This window comes from Lucilia sericata, unplaced genomic scaffold (assembly GCF_015586225.1).
Source record: "Lucilia sericata isolate MDLA Ls3-8-SP2 unplaced genomic scaffold, ASM1558622v1 Contig000808F_arrow, whole genome shotgun sequence".
Taxonomy (NCBI): Eukaryota; Metazoa; Arthropoda; class Insecta; order Diptera; family Calliphoridae; genus Lucilia; species Lucilia sericata.
In genome coordinates this window covers 1-23,287 of record NW_023994800.1, presented here as the reverse complement: position 1 = coordinate 23,287, position 23,287 = coordinate 1, and positions in this window count along the sequence as shown.

Sequence of the window (23,287 nt, the reverse complement as noted above, 5' to 3'; positions counted from 1 at the left end):
CATTAGGAAAAAAATTTAAGCACAAGACAAACAACACCCCTTTTGCTAAAAAAAACTAAAAACAAAGAAACATGCAACATTTGCTGTGCTGCAGTAGCAACAGCAGTAGTGTCATTTAAACTTGAACAAAACATTTCTCACTTGACAGCAATTAGTTTATTAGTTTTTATTTTTAATTCCTCTTTTAGTTCAACATTTTGCACAGAAGAATTATTATTTAACAGAATAAAAAAAAAATTATAAAAAATATTATTTTTTATTTTAATAAAACACAACAAAAGGTTGCCTCAATAGCAAACAGCAGCAGGGCAATATGAGTAGAAAACAAATGAAAGGGTGAGTGTGAGGAAATGACTGAATGAGTGTGCAGCAGCATTATTGTGTTTAGTGAAAGTGTTATTTATGAATATTGCAACATTATGACAACGTGTTGTATGGAGAGGGAGTGCCATTCATTTCTTTATTCATTCATTTAAACATTTATTTCATTATTTTTTTTTCCCTTCCATTCCACCAGTCATTGTGTAAATATGAAGGAGTACTCTGTGTTAAACTGTTTATGATTTATGAGTGTCATAATAAAAGGTGGGTTATACATTCGTTTTGAGTATTTTATGCTTGATATTTATGTTTTCTGTAAACGCATTGAACGTCTAGAAAAATGAATTACCAAAATAAAATAAAAATAGGGAATATATACACATTTGATTTGAGTTAATTTTAATTGGCCAATACTTCCGCTAAGTATATTTTTACGGTTAATTAAAATTCATTATAAAATTTATTATTGTTAATGAGATTATTGTGGTTAAGTCAATGTTTTGTGGAGGAAATCGTAAATAGTCATAAGTATAAGATGCCACTGTAGCCCATATTTGTAAAGTAATTTTAAAAACAAACAAATATTGACTATATATTTATCTAAAAGACTGTATTATAGTCTGTAGTCTTGATTATATAAAAGTTTATAGTCTGCCTATAGAATAGTATACATATAGTCCAACCACAATATGACCTATAATAAGGCTATAGACTGTTTCATAGCAAGACTATAAAATACACTATAGTCTACCTATAGAATACTTTTTAATCTAACTATTGAATAGTCTATAGCCTGACTATAGTATAGTCTTTATTGAGACCATTTAATAGTCCATAGTCTGCAATACTCTATAGTCTAACTAAAGATAGTCTATAGTCTGATTATAATGTAGCATTAAGTTTGACTATAGAAGAGAGTTTAATGTGGCTATATAATAGACTATAGTCCAACCATAATATGGTCTATGGTCTGATTGTAGAATAGTCTATAATCAGGTTATAGAATAGTCGATAATTTGAATATTTACTAATCCATGGTCCATAGCCTGATTATATAATAGTATATAGTCTGACTATAGAAGAGGGTTAAGTTTGGCTATATAATAGACTATAGTCCAACCATAACATGGTCATACCATAGTCTGTAGTCAGACCATAGACTGTAGAATAGTCTATAATCAGGTTATAGAATAGTCTATAATTTGACTATTTACTAATCCAAAGTCTGATTATATAATAGTATATAGTCTGACTATAGAATATTCTATATAGTCTTACTAAAGACTAGTCTATAGTCTAACTGTAGAATAATATGTAATTAGACTAGAGATTAATCTATAGTCTGGCTATAGAATAGTCTATAGTCTAGCTGTAGAATAGTCTATAGTCTAGCTGTAGAATAGTCTATAGTCTGGCTATATAATAGTCTATAGTCTGGCTATAGAATAGTCTATAGCCTGGCTCTAGAATAGCCTATAGTCTGGCTGTAGAATAGTCTATAATCTGACTATTCTATAGTCCATAATCGGTCTTTAGATAACTCTATAGTCTGAATATAGAATAGTATATAGTCTCTCTATAAAATAGAATATAGTCTCACTCTATAATATAGCCTCACTATAGAATATAGTCTCACTATAGAATAATCTATAGTCCTACTATAGAATAGTACATAGTCATATTATTGAATAGTCTATAGTCTGAATATAGAACAGTCTATAGTCTGGGTATAGAACAATCTATACTAGAGAATAAGACTATATAATCAGATTATAGAACAGTTAATAAATTAACTATTTAATAGTCCATAGTCTGACTATAGTCTAGTTATATAATAGTATGTTGTCCGACTAAATATTAGCATATAAATAGTCCGACTAAAGGATAGTCTATGGTCTGTCTATGGCGTATGCTAAAGTCTATAGTCTGACTATATCATTGTCTGTAACTTAACTATATAATAGTTGTTATAAATTGTCGTTCGAAACGAATCTATGGATACATTCCCTTGTATATCTATAATAATCTATGGATACATTCCCTTGTATATCTATAATAATGTAATCAGTTAATATCAATTGTTCCGATTATTTATAATATATGTATTTTATGTAAGCACTATACAAATATATATTTTTAAAAAATTGTCGTGAAGATATTTTTATTTTAAACCGGTTTAAAAACAAACACTTTCTAAAACAGTTCATAACCTAACAATTTATAATACAAACTTAAGCTTAAAAGTACAATTTTTCATTGTAAAAATTATGCAAAGTTTTGTTTGTAATAATTTAAGGTAATTGCTTTAAATAAATAAATGGCAATAAATTCTGACCTACTCATTTAGTTTATTACTTTGCACACAATTTCTACATACATTTACATACTTAGACTGGGTAACATGCTACTCTTATCAAATAATGAATAGAACGTGGAACAAACAAACGCACATACACACAGTTACTATGTGTGTGTTTATACAGAATTTCCGCTTCATATCCATACAAATACACAAGCACACAAAAAAAAGCAACACATATATGTTTGCTTGAATGTTAGCATGAATATACATATGTATGTATGTGTGTACATTTTGTGTGACGTTAGTAAATGATGACATTGTTGAAGAATTGCCCCTTGAAATGTCAACTGCCTGCAGGTTAGGTTAGTACGAATAATTGTACAAATATATTTCTATGAGATATTATACTCAACAACTGTCATCATCATTATTATTATCAACATTTTTGTTGTCGTTGTCTTCGTCCACGACGACGTCATCATCATAAACATTATTATCATCATCATCATCGTCCTCTTCTATTTACAATAACTACAATATCGTCATTATCATCATTGTGACCAAAGTCATTGTTGTCAACATTCTCGTCCTCGTCCTAATCAACAACAGCAGCAGTAGTAGCATCAGCCTCAGAGTCATCAACATTAGTTTAAAAAAGAATATATATTTTTTTTCTAGTTTGAGGAGACAAAGTAAAAACTGAATTAATACCCTACTTGGAGTTTGTTGAATCAAGTGATTATACAGCAAAAAAATAAGTAGTGATTAATGTATGTTATTCAGACAATTAGTTTTTTTTTTCGTGAGACCATATGACTTTTATAATTAAAGTTAGACTTAAGTTTTGAACTGTTGAATATATAAATAGACATTTTTTAAGAAGTTTTTTTTTGCTGAAGAAGATGTTTAAGTTCGCATAATGAGCCGGATTTAAAATAAGCTAGATTTCTGTGACCTTTGACCTCTGATATTTAGCATAGTGTTCACGGGATAAATGGCGACTTTTTGTTCTTTAGTTAGATCGTCAAGACGGAGTTCTAGGCAATTTTCATAGTTCCATAACAAGCACGTAATTTGAAGGAACTAATACAGACGTATGATTAATATTTAATAGGAAAAAAATAAAAAATAAATCATACGCCGAGTAAAGTTTTATTTCCATGACGAATATATGTATGTATAACTTTGTTTTGATTTACTCTAATATTTAAAACAATTAATTAATATAAAATTCTATAATTTTTTTTTTATAATTTAGCTATAACTATTTAAAAAATTTAACATACCTAAATATAGCCCAGTAGCATACAAATACAACTTTATCTACTTGGCAAATTTATATTGCATTAATAATTCTAACTGTTAGATAGCAAAACAAATCAACCACACCTCAAACCACTACAACAGATTATAGAGTACCAAACAAAAGAAGCTTTATGGCAGTGATATTACAACTTAAAAATTTACATGCATGCATACATACATATACAAATAAACAAATAAATAGAGAATAAAAACTCATATCTCTCTCAAACACACACACACATACATATATCCAAACATATGAGCATGTATGGCTTTAGATCCTCTTAAATTTCAAAATTTTACCATTAGTAGAAAAAACGGAAGCAGAAACAACTTGCTGGGTATATAAGTATGTTGGGTGTTTGAATGTGTATTTGTGTTTCCTTTTATGCTACTCATCGTCATTGTAGTAGTAGTCGTAGTACGAAATAGTGGTTGCTGATGTTGCGGCTTTAGTTTATAGTAGATGCGGTTTTATACTGCAAATGACTGTTGATGCTAATGTTGCTGTTATGATTTCAGTTTTAGATCTTTGAATCTGCTTTAGTTTGTGTTGTTGTTGTTGTTCTTTTTTTTCTCTACTAAAGTATTTGCCTCTTTTTTGCCAAATGTCAACCGTTAAACATCATCAGCGTATTGTTTGTGTATAGGTTATAACTTCGAAGTCTGGGCTGGCAGTTTTACATATTATGGCCACTTTATTGTAATATTACTCTATGTTCATTTTTGGGCTATATGTTGCTGTGCAATGCAACATCATCATCATTATCATCATCATTGTTATTATCATCAACGCTGTAATCTTTCTCTGTCACATTCATATTTTGTCGCCGGTTATTTTTCAATAGTTAAGTTTGCTTCTTAAATACGTATGGTTTTTGTGTTTTTTCCTTTATTTTCTATTTCTATTATGCCAGGCTCCTTTCTCTTTCTCTGTGCTGTGTTGCTGGCTAAAAGATAAATTATGTCTGGCAGTATTCGTAGTTTTAGTGTTGGGCTTTGTTCCATTTTCACTTCTTCTACTTCTTCGGGTTTTTTTTTATTTGCTGGCTGTGTAATGATATCATTTTGAATTTTTCTATTTCCTGCCTCCATTACCACTACTATTTAGTAGTTCTGCTTCTCCTCCACCTGCTTTCGCTTTCATATCATCATTTTATGTTGTTTTTGTAATTTCTGTATATGAATCTATTCTTTCTGCCATTTGTTGAGAATGTAAATTTGCCTGCATATTTTTTACTTTGATTAATGTGCTGGCAAATATGGCCAGATAAAACAAAAAAACTCTACATAAATAGAGGAAAAAATAATGCTAAAGTAAGCATAAGGCACTAAAGCCTAACAATGAGTTGTGTTATCAACACTAGACAGATTCAAGGTGTACATATTTACATACACTCACAATGACATTACACTCATTCATTCTTTCACTTGGCACAAGTGTAGTCCCTCAGAAGGAAAAATCCGAAGGCCTTCTTTGCTAAGGCTTACCGAACAGTTTACTTCTTTCAGATCTTCTAGATTGTCTCCCTAAATACTATAGTATGACCCAAACAAGCACATTATTTTTGCAATACTTACTTAAATATTGTAGGAATTATTAATTTTACTTTTAAACAACTTCTTTAAGTGTAAATGGAGTTTTAATTTAATGATAATGTAAAGCTTTTAAAAGGCCCTTTATTCCTCTGTTTTAGCACTGAACTATTCTTTGTTAAAAATGTTTGTGTATATGTGTGGCGTTAATGAAATCTAATTGAAAATACTTGAACTATAAACTAAATGGTTGTATTCTGCAAATGATGTTATAACCTTGGAAATTATAGTTTTTGCCTAAAATGTGTAATTAAGTTTGTTTTTTTTTTTTTTTTGCTTTGTTTCAACTGCTATTTTCATTTACAGACAATGGGAAAATGTGAACAAACTTTAAAGTTTTCTAGCAAATTGTCAAGAAGACATTTAAAATTTAATTTTATTATTTACTGAGATTACCTTGAATATTAAGCAATATAATTGGATTTAAACTTATTCTATTAAATTTAAATAATGTTTTAGAATAAAACTTATGGTAGCAATTAGGAATATAAAGGGAAATTTTAGTTGTATGAAAAATTTGAAGATTCCAAATACCCAATATTACTAACGAATTAGGAGAAAATATGCATAATTGTATTTTTGTTAATTTTTTTTATTAAATATCTCCCCAGGAAATATTGTATTAGTTGCATAACTGGTACCAAAATATTTCCTTCGAAATGGGTTCGGTGAAAACCTCATTGAGTTGACATTCGTTCTGTAGAACGGTTCTGGAAACATTTCTTAAATAAATGAATTTGGACCGAATATGTATTTAAAGACCTTTTCAGAAGTACCATAGAATTATCACAATTGGCAACAAAATCGAAAACTAATAGCAATATCAACAATTCGAAGGATGCTAGTCAATTATCTAATGTTCAAGAACTACTTAATTTAGTACAACTGCTAAAATAGTCGTGGGGTAATATCATTCTAAAATTACAACTAATAAAACTTTAAACTTTCCATATGTCCGTATGATTAATATCTAATACGAAATAATCAAAAAATAATCATACGCCTAGTGAAACGCATACTAAGGGGTACTATTTTTTATAACAAAAAAAAACATGTAAGTAATTTTCTAAGCGCATTTAATGCACAATGAAAAACTTAAACATTAAACTGTCCATACGTGCGTATGATTAATACGAAATAATCATACGCCTAGTAAAACGTATCTCATTACAAAATAAACCTATAAGATATTTTGAAAGGGGGTTCCTTGGAAAAAATCGCTTTTAATGGTCAATTATCTAAAGTTCAAGAACTATTTAATTTAGAACAACTGCCAAAATAGTTGTTGGGTAATATTATTCTAAAATTAAATATAATAAAACTTTAAACTTGCCATATGTGCGTATGATTAATATTCAATACGAAATAATCAAAAATTGATAATACGCCTAGTAAAACGTTTATTAGGGGAACTATTTTTTATTACAAAATAAACATATAAGACATTTTGTAAGCGCTTTAAATGCACAATAAAATTTAAAACTTTCCATATGTGCGTATGATTAATATTTAATACAAAATAATCAAAAAATAATCATACGCCTAGCAAAACGTATATTAAGAGGTACAATTTATCATTACAAAATAAACCTATAAGACATTTTAATGCACAATGGGGATGAAGTCAATAAATTGTTAAAAACAAGTAAGAAAGTATAGCCGGGCGTGGCCGATGAAAAACTTATTTTCTAAAAGAGGCTTTATATGGGGGATAGGTGCAAATGTGGAACGATCCCGATAAAATGGGCTGGATAGATTTGTATTTATATAATATTTGTCTGTGCTAAATTTCATTGCAATAACAGTGTTAATAAATGAATTGCGGGCTTTGTATTGGGGCCAGAGTCAAATGAAGTTCGATCATTTCGAAATTTGCCAAGGTTATCAAGGCTTGTATAAAACTTAATTGTGCGAACTTTCATCGAAATACATATATATTATACATAATTATGAACTCAAAAGACCTTTTCGGGGGGTTCAGTTGTATGGGGGCTAGGTGAAGTAATGGACCGATTTTAAACGTTTTCAATAGGCTTCGTCCTTGGGTCAAAACCAATGTGTACTCCAAATTTCATCAAATTATCTTGAAAATTGCCACCTGTACTTTGATAACAGCGTTTACATGGACACACGGACGGTCAGACGGACGGACAGACATCGTTAAAGTGATTCTGAGTCGATCGGTATACTTAAAGATGGGTATAGTACAAATATTTTAATGCCCTTCCCACTATAGTGGTGTAGGGTATAAAATAATAACGTTATTAAATTTGTTAAAAATATATATTTTATATTTAATATTGATAAACTAAACAATAGGAGGATTTCTGTAATTAAACTTATTTTTCATAAGAAATTGAACTTTTCACAGAATAAAAAATTTTATAGAATTTTATATATATAAGAATATATACATACATATATTCTTTATGGAAAATTCGATAAAATGCGAAGAATGAAGAATTAATCAAATTATTTATATTGTATTATTTCCTATTTTCTAAATTATTAATATTATAATAATATTTTTACATTCTGAATATTTTCAGATAAATACACGATGACCAACTAATGATTCAACAAAATTTATTTCAAATCGAATCACAGCTCAAATCCAAGTAAGTACCACATAACAAATTTGCTTGTTTTCTACTTTCTTATTTAACTTACATAAATAATAATAAATTTATACAGCTGCAAAATTTCTTCTATTTACCAATCAATTAAATCTTTAATATTGGGACAATTAAAAAATAAAAATTAAAAACTAAAATAGTTAAAAGCAATTCACACATTGGCTACAAACTCATTTATTACTTACCCATTGACTTAAATGTTGTAATTAATATTTTAAAATACTGCAATATCAAAGATGTAGTAAAGTAAGGAAAGATTAGAGAAAAAATAACAAATTGCAAAATTAAAACATTTAGCAAATAATCAAAAGACTACAAAATTACTTAGAAATTGAAAATAGAAACTGGGTTACAATTATAAATAAAATAATATATAAACATAGAAAAGGACACAAAAAAATATACATATATTCTACTCGTATTTGCTATACAATTGCTATTAAAGAAATATTTCAATTCTATGCGGGACATGTGGTTGGAGACAAGAATGAGAAATTCTTTTGCTTAGTTTATTACTTTACTATATAGTTTCCTTCTAGTCGTCATATACGGTGTTGACCGGACTTGTGGTAATAATAAAAAGGACTAAAAATAAATTCTACAAATAGTAGATATAGTTAAATAGGTAGGAGGAAAAGTTGCTTAGGAAATGTAAAATATTTTACTGAGTATTGGGATGGCAATTTTCATATGTTTTATTTTTAAGAAACTTTACTGTTTCGTTTCGTAAATTATAACTGCACTTATGTACTAGGTGAGAATGCCACTAAATATATTTCCTAACATCCGTTTGACCAGCCATCCGTATTGTGTCTGACTACAGGACACTACATCCGTTTTTACCTTCCTGTAAAATGATTTCCTTTTTCCATATACATACACATGCACATTCAGAAATACTTGTGAGCCAAAGAATAGTTGAGTTTTTTTTTTAATTGTCTCTAATAATAAGAAAATCGGATATTCATTTAAATAAAAAATCTTTTTTTATAAAATAAGCATTTAGAAAAATAGAATTTTTATAAAAAAAAAATCTATATCAAAATTTAACTAAAATGTACTACCAATTTTTTAAAATAGCGATAAATTTCATGAATGTGTTATTTTGGCTAGACAGACGGTCATGGCTAAGCGAAATTTCATCAAAATATCTTAAATGTGATGTCACTCCTGATATTACATTGCTCAGGAACACTGATTGAAAATTTATATGGAACTCTCTTCAGGAAACTGAGATTCTGAATATTTATCGGCCTTTTTTATATAACGGTATATGTATCGGTTTTCCCACCAACATTTTCCATTAAAAGAATTAGGCCGATAGCCTAACCTAATAGTTTGATCACATATGTAACAAATTGTATTACATATGTGCAGTTCAAAATAAATAGTATGTGCAAGTATGTGTTGTTGTTTATAATACAATTGCTATTTTCTATCAAGGCTTCTCTGCTGCAATTACGAGGACCTCAGCTATTCCATGATGGTCAAGTAAATGTTTCATTACTTTATAGCACCAGCCATGGTAAAACACATGCATTTTTAATGAGTTTCTTTTTCTCTGCAAATTACACCGTTTCCATTTAATTATTTATAAACATTAGTATTATATCAAAAAATAATAAAACTTATTTTGGATAGGGTGTATTTTATTCCTTTAACATATAATTGTTATTTCCCAATGCAAACATCGGAAAGTATGCAGCACTTTTACAATGACTAACAAATTTAAAACTTATAGATGTATGTTCGTGTAGAGGTGTATATAAATTTTCCAATAGTTTAGTAGATTTTTAATTGAAAACGATGTGGAAAATACTTTACTGCAACACAAGCATATAACTGCACTTTTATACAAAAAAAATATATACATACATACACACATACAAGGCAATTGCTGGTAAGCTCTCACCAGCAATTGCCTTATATACGTTCATCGATTAATACATACCCATTTTTACACATTTATACAGCAGAGCACACGTTGCAAGAGAAAAATAAATTTTCTCATTGCATTTACAATTGCAACCTGAAGCATTTTTATATGGATGGTCGAATGTTTGGTGTTGGCGTAACGGAAGTGGAAACTAACTTAAGTACACACACTTGCACACATACAATACAAACACTCAACGGATGACTAAGAATACAAATACAAACACTTACAGATATACATATGTATGAATGAATGTAGAAATATACAAGTCATGTCAATTAGCATGGGTCCAAAAATATTTTAATTTTTTTTTATATAATTACTGTCTTAAAAAATATCCCGAAAAAGGCTCCTTTCTAAATTAATTGACTTACATTTTAACAACGAAACCAATACGATAATTTAGATTTTCCACTTTTTCAAAAATAAGTTTTGTTCAGAGATTATCTACGTTTTTACTTAGTCATCCTTGATAATTCAATATGGAACAATTTTTCGTAGATCTTTAAAAAGGGGGCCACCTTAATGAAGGCGCCCATCCATTTTAACAGACCAGGAATTAAGTAGTTTCGCTCAAAAGGCAATTGAAAGAAAAAACTATTCCATGAGTTTAGTTCTAGTTCAGTTCAGTTCTAGTTCAGTTCTAGTTCAGTTCTAGTTCAGTTCTAGTTCAGTTCTAGTTCAGTTCTAGTTCAGTTCTAGTTCAGTTCTAGTTCAGTTCTAGTTCAGTTCTAGTTCAGTTCTAGTTCAGTTCTAGTTCAGTTCTAGTTCAGTTCTAGTTCAGTTCTAGTTCAGTTCTAGTTCAGTTCTAGTTCAGTTCTAGTTCAGTTCTAGTTCAGTTCTAGTTCAGTTCTAGTTCAGTTCTAGTTCAGTTCTAGTTCAGTTCTAGTTCAGTTCTAGTTCAGTTCTAGTTCAGTTCTAGTTCAGTTCTAGTTCAGTTCTAGTTCAGTTCTAGTTCAGTTCTAGTTCAGTTCTAGTTCAGTTCTAGTTCAGTTCTAGTTCAGTTCTAGTTCAGTTCTAGTTCAGTTCTAGTTCAGTTCTAGTTCAGTTCTAGTTCAGTTCTAGTTCAGTTCTAGTTCAGTTCTAGTTCAGTTCTAGTTCAGTTCTAGTTCAGTTCTAGTTCAGTTCTAGTTCAGTTCTAGTTCAGTTCTAGTTCAGTTCTAGTTCAGTTCTAGTTCAGTTCTAGTTTCAGTTCTAGTTAGTTCTAGTTCAGTTCTAGTTCAGTTCTAGTTCAGTTCTAGTTCAGTTCTAGTTCGGTTCTAGTTCAGTTCTAGTTCAGTTCTAGTTCAGTTGTAGTTCAGTTCTAGTTCAGTTCTAGTTCAGTTCTAGTTCAGTTCTAGTTCAGTTCTAGTTCAGTTCTAGTTCAGTTCTAGTTCAGTTCTAGTTCAGTTCTAGTTCAGTTCTAGTTCAGTTCTAGTTCAGTTCTAGTTCAGTTCTAGTTCAGTTCTAGTTCAGTTCTAGTTCTAGTTCAGTTCTAGTTCAGTTCTAGTTCAGTTCTAGTTCAGTTCTATTTCAGTTCTAGTTCAGTTCTAGTTCAGTTCTAGTTCAGTTCTAGTTTTGTTATGGTATAGTTATAGTTCAGTTCTAGTTTTGTTATGGTATAGTATAGTTATAGTTCAGTTCTAGTTTTGTTATGGTATAGTTATAGTTCAGTTCTAGGTAAGTTACGTTTCAGTTAACGTAAAATCAATTTATTTCCAACCCAATAATATGTATTGTTTATATATTTTGTATGAACTAATTTCCTAAATTTGTTTGCTATTTATATTTTTCCAGTATGGTTGAGAGAAATAGTAGAATCACTTCAATTAAATTGAACTATTGATACGTTTCCTGAAAAAAAAAAAATAAAATAAAAACAAAAAACAACTTTAAAATAAAATCTAGTAAAAAAGTTGTGTTGCAGTAAGTTTCAAATAATTGTTGAGAAAGTTAATTAAATTTTTCATTTTGTTTTCTTTTCGTTGTCTAATTTAATATTTGAGTTTTATTTTATAATTTTAAGGAAAATGATTGCATAAACAATGAGTCAGCATACTTTAATAAGAATAAATGGATTAGATTTTATTCGAACTATTCGTGAATATTTCAGTGGTCAGAATTAGTAACAGGGTAAGTCGACTAAGGAATGACTAATCTAAAGTCGATCGGTTTTGTATTACCTATATTGATCAATGTGTTCTGAAATAGTTATAATATCAACTATTTAGAAAAATACAAAATTCAATTAATCAATATTTCAGTAAACATTTATTATATCCATTAATTCACTTGTTTGAAATTACATTAAATTTATTATTGATTTAATTGGAAACTTTTTTTGGTTTCCTTTTATTTTTTCTGCAATAAAAAAATAATTAAATTCTTTTCTTCAATTTTGTCTTACTTCTTCAATTAAACTCCCCTTAAGCTTTATTGAATTCTTAATTTAAATGAAAATAATAGCCAATATGTAATATTGTAAAATTCATAGAAAACAATGGAGAAAAATAAGTTTTTAACAAGCAACAATTTACCTTGTGGTTAATACATTCAATATACATTTTTCAACAAACACACACACACCCTTACAAAGTTGGCTTGCTACACATTTCATAAACATAACTAGACATTGCTCGTTTATAAACCACCAAATAGCAATGAACAAAAGTAACTCAATTAACTTGTCCAGTATTTATGGAAAATGTGGAAATGTAAACATTTTGCAAACAAGAAATCTTCCTCCCTTTATCCAACTTGGTAACTGGTTCATATTAAATTCTGAAAATATGTTTACAAAAACCCAATAAATGAGACGTTGGCTCGTCTAACTAACGTCCACCTTTTGCTGCAATACCCTAACAACTGGCTAAAATACTTTTACACATACAACCATGACTACTACTTGGAGTACATTCATACATACTTACAACATCTATAGACACCACCAATACCATTACCGCTGCTGCCATGTAAAAGTGTTCTATTAGTCATTAATTTTGATTACGTTAACTAATTAATTGACTTTGGTGTGTAACAACAAATACCACCACTACTGCCTTTCCAATAAAAGCAACACAGGGGTATGAGGTTGCAACCAACAGCAACAACATTAATATATAGAGAAAAAGAAGTGGTCGGTTATAAGTATGTTTTACGTTATTGTAGTTGTAGTCTAAGGGTAGAGTTCAGCCAAAAAGTTAGCTTAAAAATAATATAATTGTATATAATATTGAAGCGTTAAAACTAAAAGGTTTTAAAAGTAGTTTCAATTCTAACTATGTATATCTATCTGTCTGCCCATTCATCCGACTTTCTGTATATTTGCTTTTCTGTCTATCCAGTACATACATTCTTCGTCTGACTGTCTATCTACATCTGCCTTTCTATTAATTTGTTTGTTAGTTGAAGCAAACGATATATCCCAGATGATGAGCTATAAATTAAGAATATACTGATGCTATATAAATCAAAACCTGAAAAACTGACCAAAAAAGATGACATTTTAAAAAAATCTCTAATATTGAAAAATAAAAAATAGAAAAATTTTCTGGACAGGTCCCACTAAGCTAAAAGCTCGACTTATTAAAACACTTGTTTTAATAATGTTCGTCCTTTAACAAGCAAAATTTCTTTCAATATTTAGTCATGCATACATACAAGTACAATCTACGTATTTATGGCTAGATGAAATTGTTGTAATAGTAATTTTTGTAGTGGTATTGTTAGGTGAATATTATATACCCAACAAACATTTGTTTGAAAATGTACATATACTAATTCGTCTTCCAGAAGTTGCGGAGGAGCCGCTTAGCAACCACGACTATGGACCAAAAACAAGTAGTGCCAACAAAACTAATGTCTCTTCTATAGCCAAGACTATAGCTTAAACTATAGACTTATTAGTCTATTAGTAGTTATAGTATCGACTATAGACAATAGTATTGATTCAACTATATACTTGACTATAGTCTCTACCGCAAACAAAACTATAGCTTCATCTACAGGCAAAACTAAAGTCTCGACTATAGACAAAACTGTAGTCTCGACTAAGTAAGTATAGAAGGATTATAGAAAGGACTATAGAAAAGACTACAGTCCCGACTATAGAGAATACTATAGACTCGACTCTAAACATGATTACAGTCTTGCCTATATATAAGAGTATAGTTTCGACTATTCACTTGACTATAGTCACGACCATATTCTCGACTAAAGACATGAGTTTAGTCACGACTATACATATAATTATAGTCTCGACTATAGACACGAGTATAGTCTCGACGATAGACAAAATTTATATTCTCGACAAAAATTATATTCAAGACAACTGTCTCAACTATAGACACCAGTCTTGACTATAGTCTCAACTATAGACAAGACTACAGTCTCGAGTAGAGACAAAACTATAGTCTCGACAATAGATAAGAATATACTCTCTATACTAAACACAAGCATATTATATGTATGCTCTACAGACAGAACTAAAAGCTTCTTTTAAAATTAGCACCAAATTCAAATGATCATTGGGTAATTGGAAAAACAACGTGGTAGTAGTCGTGGCTATTTGCAACCCATACATACTCTCCTATTAAGCTATTTGCTACAATTATTATTGCAAAACAAGTCTACATACATATATGCAACACTTTTGCAAAAGTCTCTTTGAATATGTGTATATGCGTGGGTGTTTTTCAATATCTACACGTTTCTTGGTTTAGGTGTGGGTAATTGGAAATTATTGGTGTATTGACCTGTAATTTAAAACACGTTCACTTATAATTCAATTTTAATGCAAAACTATGAAAATACGTAAAATCAACATAAATGAGTTCATTCATATTTGTTTTTCCAATGTTATCTAGTAGCCATCTCCCCTTAGAGATGGTTTTAAGTATATTAAACTTAGCTATTTAGTTTACTGTTAGCGTTATTCTAACCACAACCGTGTAACCATTTAACCACTTGCTTACTACTTATCTAAAACTTATATCTATAATACGTTTTTATGTAAGTATGTATCTTTCTAATATATGTAAATATGTAAAAGTGTATTAATTGTTAAATAGTTGTGTGGTTTTAATGTGTTGGCATATCGAAATATGAGTGTTGGGTGTTGTCATGACATGTCAGTTAAGGATGAAGTAATATTTAAATTATTTACAATGAAAATAATACACCTACATACATAGGTAAGGGAGCTTGTTATCGTATTTGTGAAATTAATTAATTTAATATTTAAAGAATATAAAAATTTAAGGTTAAATTATATGAATTGAAATCATTATAGAGAAAATATTAAAATTACTTTATTTATATTTACTTAAAATCCAGAATAGTCTTAAGAAGAGATTTTTGTCTAGTCTATAGTCACGACTATGGCCTATAGTCAAACTTTAGTCTATACGCCGTATTTATAAAGATATTAGTTTTAGTTTATTTGAGCTTTATTAATAAACCATTAATAACTACAATAAACCATGAATAACCTTATTAAACATTATAAATATAGGAGTATATTTTAGCCTATACATACACTTGGTACTATAGCGTGGTCTAGTTTAAAACTAGTCAATAGCTAGTCCGTCATCTGAACTACTTAAATAGCTGTGCAGATGTAGTCCACATCGAAGTGGTAGTCTAGATCATTGATTAAAAACTTTGGCAGAGACTGTAATCATAACAACATTGTAGTCTATATTATAGTCGATATTATAGAAGATATTATAGACGATATAATAATATAAGCTACAGTTTAGGGCCTAGCCGATACTGCACTCTCATCTACAGTACATACTCTAATAAAGTCTGTAGTCGATATTATAGCCTAACCACAGTCAATGTCCTAGTCGATACTATACTCTCGTCCATAGTTTACTTTAGAGTCTAGTCTTTAGTCGATAATATAGTCTAATATATAGTCATATCAAAAGTCTGTTCTATATTCGGTAATATAGTCCAGTCTATAGTTATAATATAATGTATGCTATTGTCTAGGCTATAGTCGAGACTGTAGTATGTTTTCAAATATTCAATAGTTTTTTTAGCTTCCTAATAGACTGTGTTTAGTTTAGTCTGTAAACGAGACTAAAATCTTTTTATTATTTCATCAAATATAAAAATCTTACATTTCCTAAATTTAAACATTTACTACTTATGTATATAACCATGAATAAATATTTAAAACTACAATAAATAAAAAAAGAATAACTTTCCCAAGTATTCAACTCGTATATACTAGTCTTATACTTGATACAAATACTTCATTAGTCAAGACTACTACAAACAACTTAAATTTCTAATAAAAATCTTTTCAACAAATACAGACAGTTACAATATACACACGTATGTATCCTTGAAATATAACTTCATATTGATTAAATGATATTTAAGTGAAGTGGTTTCTCAATAACTCTACTAACATTCTTTCATTTATTACATTAGCAAATATAAAATAAAGAAAATAACTTTAGTTTGAATTTCTATTTGATTTAATATTAAATAAATCAAAATAACTTTTGTAATGGCTGGAAATACTTTTAAATACTTGCTCACAAAATTCTCTTATACTTTTCTTTTTTTTTTTTTTGATATCTGATGTCATCAAAAAGCCAGCGCTTGTCTCTTTTATTTTAGGCGTAATTCAGTCTGTCTATTTTGTTTGAAGTTTTTAGCACAAGTTGTTAAACAAAGGAAATTTATGGCAATCGAACATAAGAAAAACTTGTCGATAACTATAGTTATTTACACAGCCATAAATCAATATGCTGTGAGTTAAGAATTGTGCCTATTTAGGTTTTTTCATACGTTTATACTTTTTATGGGTCAGAAAAACCGTATTGAACTTTTCATGTTGTTTATCCGGTCACATTGCAAAATTGATTCATATCAAATTGTGGATCCATTGTAAAGGACTTTTTTTGTTTATGGTTCATTGCATACATTAGATGTATTTTAATGAAATGAATAAATTAAGTTTTGTAACCTTAAAGTGTTTACATGTGTTGTCATTGTTACATGTCGGGGATGCAGACATGTAAAGTGTTTTATTGTGTCTTTTAAGGACAAATAAATGTGTAAATATGAGAACACAATAAAACTTTTTTGGGTTGAAAGTAAATGTCATTGTCATTATTGTATTTGTTTTGAAATAGCAAAATATTTTGTAATTTATTACTGTGTATATTTGTTATTGCTGAATATCATTATGATAAGAAATTTCTCAAAATATGTTTTAGAAAATTTAATGATATAGAAAAGATAATTCGTAATTGTTTTGTCTAGAATATACAAATTATTTTCGAAGAAAATTATACACATCCATACATATATATGTATGTACATAAAGTAGTATTTTAATTTTAATATATTACTTAAACAGTTTAACAATATGGGGTTAAATTACATGAAATGTAAGAAAGAAAATTATTGAAATGGAATAGTCCACACTAAGATATAGTCTAGCAGAGTGTGTATTCTCTGATATGGTGGATAATATAGTCTAATTTAAAGTCTAGCTTATAGACCCTATTATAATCTAATATACGGACATACCATTATACCTTTAATTTCGACTAGTTTTATAAACAACATACTTCACGTAACTTGCAAAAATAATCTAAAATAATTGTTATGCTTTACTTTAATAACTAAATTATAAATTTGGCTGCCTAACTCCTACATTATTCAATAATTATTCTATTTGTTTTTTAACAATAAAATATTTTTAAATCTACCGATGATTGTCAGCCATCCAAGAATAATTTTAAGACATTTAAGCTTAAAATAAGTTTATTATAAAAGAATATAGTCAAAAATATACAAAACAATTCCAATATACATATACATTTGCATGGAAATAATAACTAGTATTTATAATATACTTATTGTATAATATTTAAATTATAAAAGCGTATGCCAACAATTTCCGCTTCCTTTTGCCGGTTTGCTAGTTAATCAAGCATTTGGCGCCAACTCAAGCATCATTATCATCATCATTTGAATGCAACAATAATAATTGTATTCCAACATTACCACCATCTCGAAACTACTCTGGTCGGTAGTGAACCCTAGAAAGAAACAAGTGCAACAACAGACCAAAAAAAAAAATAATAAATAAATGAATATAAAAAAATAACATAAAAAAGTTGGAATGTATTTCAATGTACAGATGTTGAATATAAAAGGATTGTGTAAATATAGAACTATAATCTTCCATATACATACACATCCATATGTATGTACGAGGAAACCTTATAAATATATAATTTTGTTTTTAATATCATATTATATATTACCACTTTATCAGTAATTTTTCCTTTAACCCTCGTACTAGCAACTGTATGTGTGTGTTGCATGCAGATATGTTGCATATTAGTGTGTAAATTAGACTGCCTCTAAACTTTTTGTTATAACCAAAATTGTTGTCTGATCTATAGTCAAAACTGCAGTCTGATCTTAAGTCAAGACAATGAGTAGTTTAGTCTATAGTAGAGATTATAGTCTAGTTTGTAATACAGACAGTAATATCTGTCTAGTCTATAGTCTAGTCTATAGTCTAGTCTGTAGTCTAGTCTATAGTCTAGTCTATAGTCTAGTCTGTAGTCTAGTCTATAGTCTAGTCTATAGTCTAGTCTATAGTCTAGTCTATAGTCTAGTCTATAGTCTAGTCTATAGTCTAGTCTATAGTCTAGTCTATAGTCTAGTCTATAGTCTTGTCTATAGTCTAGTCTATAGTCTAGTCTATAGTCTAGTCTATAGTCTAGTCTATAGTCTAGTCTATAGTCTAGTCTATAGTCTAGTCTATAGTCTAGTCTATAGTCTAGTCTATAGTCTAGTCTATAGTCTAGTCTATAGTCTAGTCTATAGTCTAGTCTATAGTCTAGTCTATAGTCTAGTCTATAGTCTAGTCTATAGTCTAGTCTATAGTCTAGTCTATAGTCTAGTCTATAGTCTAGTCTATAGTCTAGTCTATAGTCTAGTCTATAGTCTATAGTCTAGTCTATAGTCTAGTCTATAGTCTAGTCTATAGTCTAGTCTATAGTCTAGTCTATAGTCTAGTCTATAGTCTAGTCTATAGTCCTAGTCTATAGTCTAGTCTATAGTCTAGTCTATAGTCTAGTCTATAGTCTAGTCTATAGTCTAGTCTATAGTCTAGTCTATAGTCTAGTCTATAGTCTAGTCTATAGTCTAGTCTATAGTCTAGTCTATAGTCTATAGTCTAGTCTATAGTCTAGTCTATAGTCTAGTCTATAGTCTAGTCTATAGTCTAGTCTATAGTCTAGTCTATAGTCTAGTCTATAGTCTAGTCTATAGTCTAGTCTATAGTCTAGTCTATAGTCTAGTCTATAGTCTAGTCTATAGTCTAGTCTATAGTCTAGTCTATAGTCTAGTCTATAGTCTAGTCTATAGTCTAGTCTATAGTCTAGTCTATAGTCTAGTCTATAGTCTAGTCTATAGTCTAGTCTATAGTCTAGTCTATAGTCTAGTCTATAGTCTAGTCTATAGTCTAGTCTATAGTCTAGTCTATAGTCTAGTCTATAGTCTAGTCTATAGTCTAGTCTATAGTCTAGTCTATAGTCTAGTCTATAGTGAGTCAGTCTATTAAATAAGTATGTGTTCAGATATTAGTAATATAAGCACTTTATACTTTAGTCTACTTAAAGTGAAGCAACAACATTTAGAAAGTCGTTCGTATTGTTTTATAAATTCTACAAGTACTTTAGTGAATATGTATTGTGTGGGTGCAATGACTTTATTGTTTTGTATCCAATTTTTTTTTTATAATTCTTCTTCTATTGCTGCTATAATATTTGACTTAAAATTGTATTTATATGTGGTAGTGAGTTGATGCAATTGTGGGTATATGTGGTGTATGATTTACATATGTCATTATATAATATTTATCACATAAATACATTTCATTCAACATATTATCATATAGTACTTAGTAAACACATTCACATTCTTCAATTTTATACATTTACAATCTATTTTAATCCTATTTCACCCACTTACAATTTTATGCATAAAATTACATTTTCCTATTTTGACATTCATTTGCCACCATATATACTTATATGTATATAAACACACTTTTACATACTTACATGTGTCTGTTACATATGCCTGAGTGTTTGTTTTTGAAGTTGTATTTAACAATTGAATGACAGTCTTATTGCCAACATAAGGATTTTCTTTATTTCTAATCCCAGTCGACATTTTATAACTCATGATACTTATGCTAATACCAATAATAATGCCAATATTAACGCCAAGTTTTTTTTAACGTCTGCTTTTTATTTTAAATTACTTAGATGCAGTTTAAAACAAAATGTTCATTTAATATTTTGCCTTGTTGAATGAGTAAATAAGTTGAATTTGTTTTTATGTTATTTTTTTCTTAATATTTGTTAAAATTGTGCCAAAAATGTGGGTATAATTTTTGTTAGACTTAAATATTGGGGTAAAGAAAGTTTGTTCTGCTAATAAAGATAAAGTTGTTATTTTTTAAAGGATTCCTTGATATTTCAGCTATTCTTTTCTGATATTTTATGTCTTCAGATTTGGAAATAATATTTGGAGGATCAGATTTTTAGTGGAAAGTGCAATTCTATTTTTCCATGATCCTCGAATGAGAATATGGCTTTTTGAAAAGATAATCTTTGAAAACAATCTCAATATTTTTTGGAAATTTGACTAAGTTCCTATATACAGTGCTTATCAGGAATTTTTATTTCATCGGAAAGAACAATATATTGAATTTATATGTTGAATTTTACCATCATTCCGATGTAAGTATTTGATTAATTAATTGATGAGAAACTCATTCATATGAGAGAGAGAGATTATATGAGACAGAAGGCCGGACGGTCATGTTTTAATCGACTGAGAAAGAGATTCGATTGGTATACTTTAAGGTGGTTGTGCGACCAATATATTTGTGTGTTAAAAACATCGACACAAACATATAATAAATTCCACACTATTGTGGTGTTTTCCACTTTTAAAGTCTTCACTGTAACTTAGTTCTAAAACCCACACCCAATACTTCAAAATTTTTTATTCTTATTTTTTGGCCTTAAAGCCTGAAATTCTAATAAAAATATGCCAGCCAAAAGAAAAAACCATACATATTTTAGTTATTAACATATTTTAAGTTTGACTAAACAAGTTAAAATAAATAAATTTATTTATTGCTAACAAACTGGGACAAAATTATAATAAATAAAAAGGACAACATATATCTCCATTTGGCAGAGTTCAACTTATTGTTGAACTCATATCATAATTTGTATAATTTATAAAATTTTGCATTTTTATTAAGACTATATGAGTCTTAATCATTAAAACATGTTATTTAAAACTTTTTCAACTCAACAAAAGATCAAACAGTTTCATGTTGCAGTTGCAGTTTTTTCCCTAACTAACACACACTGATGTCAAGAATGCAAAACTACTAGGATGCACAAAAGCTTCTGGCAGCAGTATGTGGCAACTGTTTAGAATTTTATACTTTGTTTTACGACATTTATTGACCTTAAAGTCAGGTTGTAGAAGATACAGAAAACAAGGTAGATTTTGTAAGATGACTATGTAGGTGTTAAAAGGTTGTAATCATGTTGCAGTTATAAACAAAAATTTTAACTAAACTAAAGTAATAGAAGATTCTAGATATATACTTGAGGATACAAAAGTGCTTTTACTAAAAATCCAGCGATACCATACCTGACTACATATACATATATAAAAGATAACCTGCATTACCTTTCAATATCTGTAATTTAAGTGTGATTTATTTTAAATTATATCGAAAATTGCGACCTGTACCTTGCTCACAAGCTTTAAATAGACGGAAAGCCAACCAACCAACAGACTCATTAAATGATTCTGAGCCGATCAGGGGCGTATAGAATTAATGTTTTAGAGCTTTACAGACATCATCTCAAATCCATAATGCCCTCTATATTATAGTGTTGTATATATACCTATTCCTTGAACAAACTTCTATAAAGAGCCACGAATGTCGAAGTGCTTTACGTGAGTACCTGTCGTGTTGGCCTATATCACGGTGGTATTTTTCATCCACTAGGTGAGTAAAAATATAACGACTCACTCACCGCCCTTTTGTGTATCTTACATGCAGGTTGCAATTTACGTATATGGATGTCGGTCCATTATATGCGCACTTTGTTGAAGTACACGAGCTATCTAATCTCTTGTCATAATAGTCCCGTTGAGGAAGAACAGGTGTCATGGGCAAGCTCAATCTCCTAATCAGCACCTAGGGTACGTAATTGGTCGTCCGAAACACGAATCATTTTAATAGACAAGACCTATTTCAGTGGCCACAAAGACCCACTGTGATAAGTAAACTCTAACTCACTCAACCATGAAGGAAAATCGCCGATAAATTAAAGAAAAATCAAATCAATCAATTACTCCATCCGCTCTATCGAATCAGAGTTAACATCAGAAAGCACCAAAAAAACACTTTTATACTAAACAGACTGATGGTATTTTATTATGACCTTTATATACAATTCTGGATAGAATAGAACCCTCCATCGACAATCGTCTCTAGAAAAGTGTCTTTAAAAGACACTCGCATATAGAAAAATATCCTCGAAAGAAATGTTTTTCATAAAATATTTTAAAAGCGTCTCCTATAAAATATAAAAAAAGAAAAAAGAAAAACGCCAAAAATTACTTGTCTATAGAAAATTGTATTCCAAAGACTCTTCTCAATAGAAAACTGTCTTACAAAGACAGTTGTCTATAGAAAAGTGTCTTCCAAAGATACTTATTTATAGAAAAGTATCTTCCAAAGACACTTGTCTATAGAAAATTGTATTCCAGACACTAATTATATAGAACAGTGTCTTCCAAACACTCTTGCCTATAGAAAAGTGTCTACCAAAGCCACTTGCCTATAGAAAAGTGTCTTCCAAAGACTTCTGTAAAGAAAAGTATTTCCCAAGAAATGTATATGCAGAAAAGTGTCATCTAAAGTCACTTGAAGACACCTGTCTGTAGACAAATAAAATATTTTTATTATTTCCAACGTGCAATGATCTCTCGAAGGCACTTTTCTATAGAGAATAGTCTTCAAGATAGTAGTCGATTTCTAAGTGTCTTCCACAGACTCTTTTCTATATAAAAGTGTCTTCCAAAGACTCTTGCCTATAGAAAAGTGTCTACCAAAGCCACTTG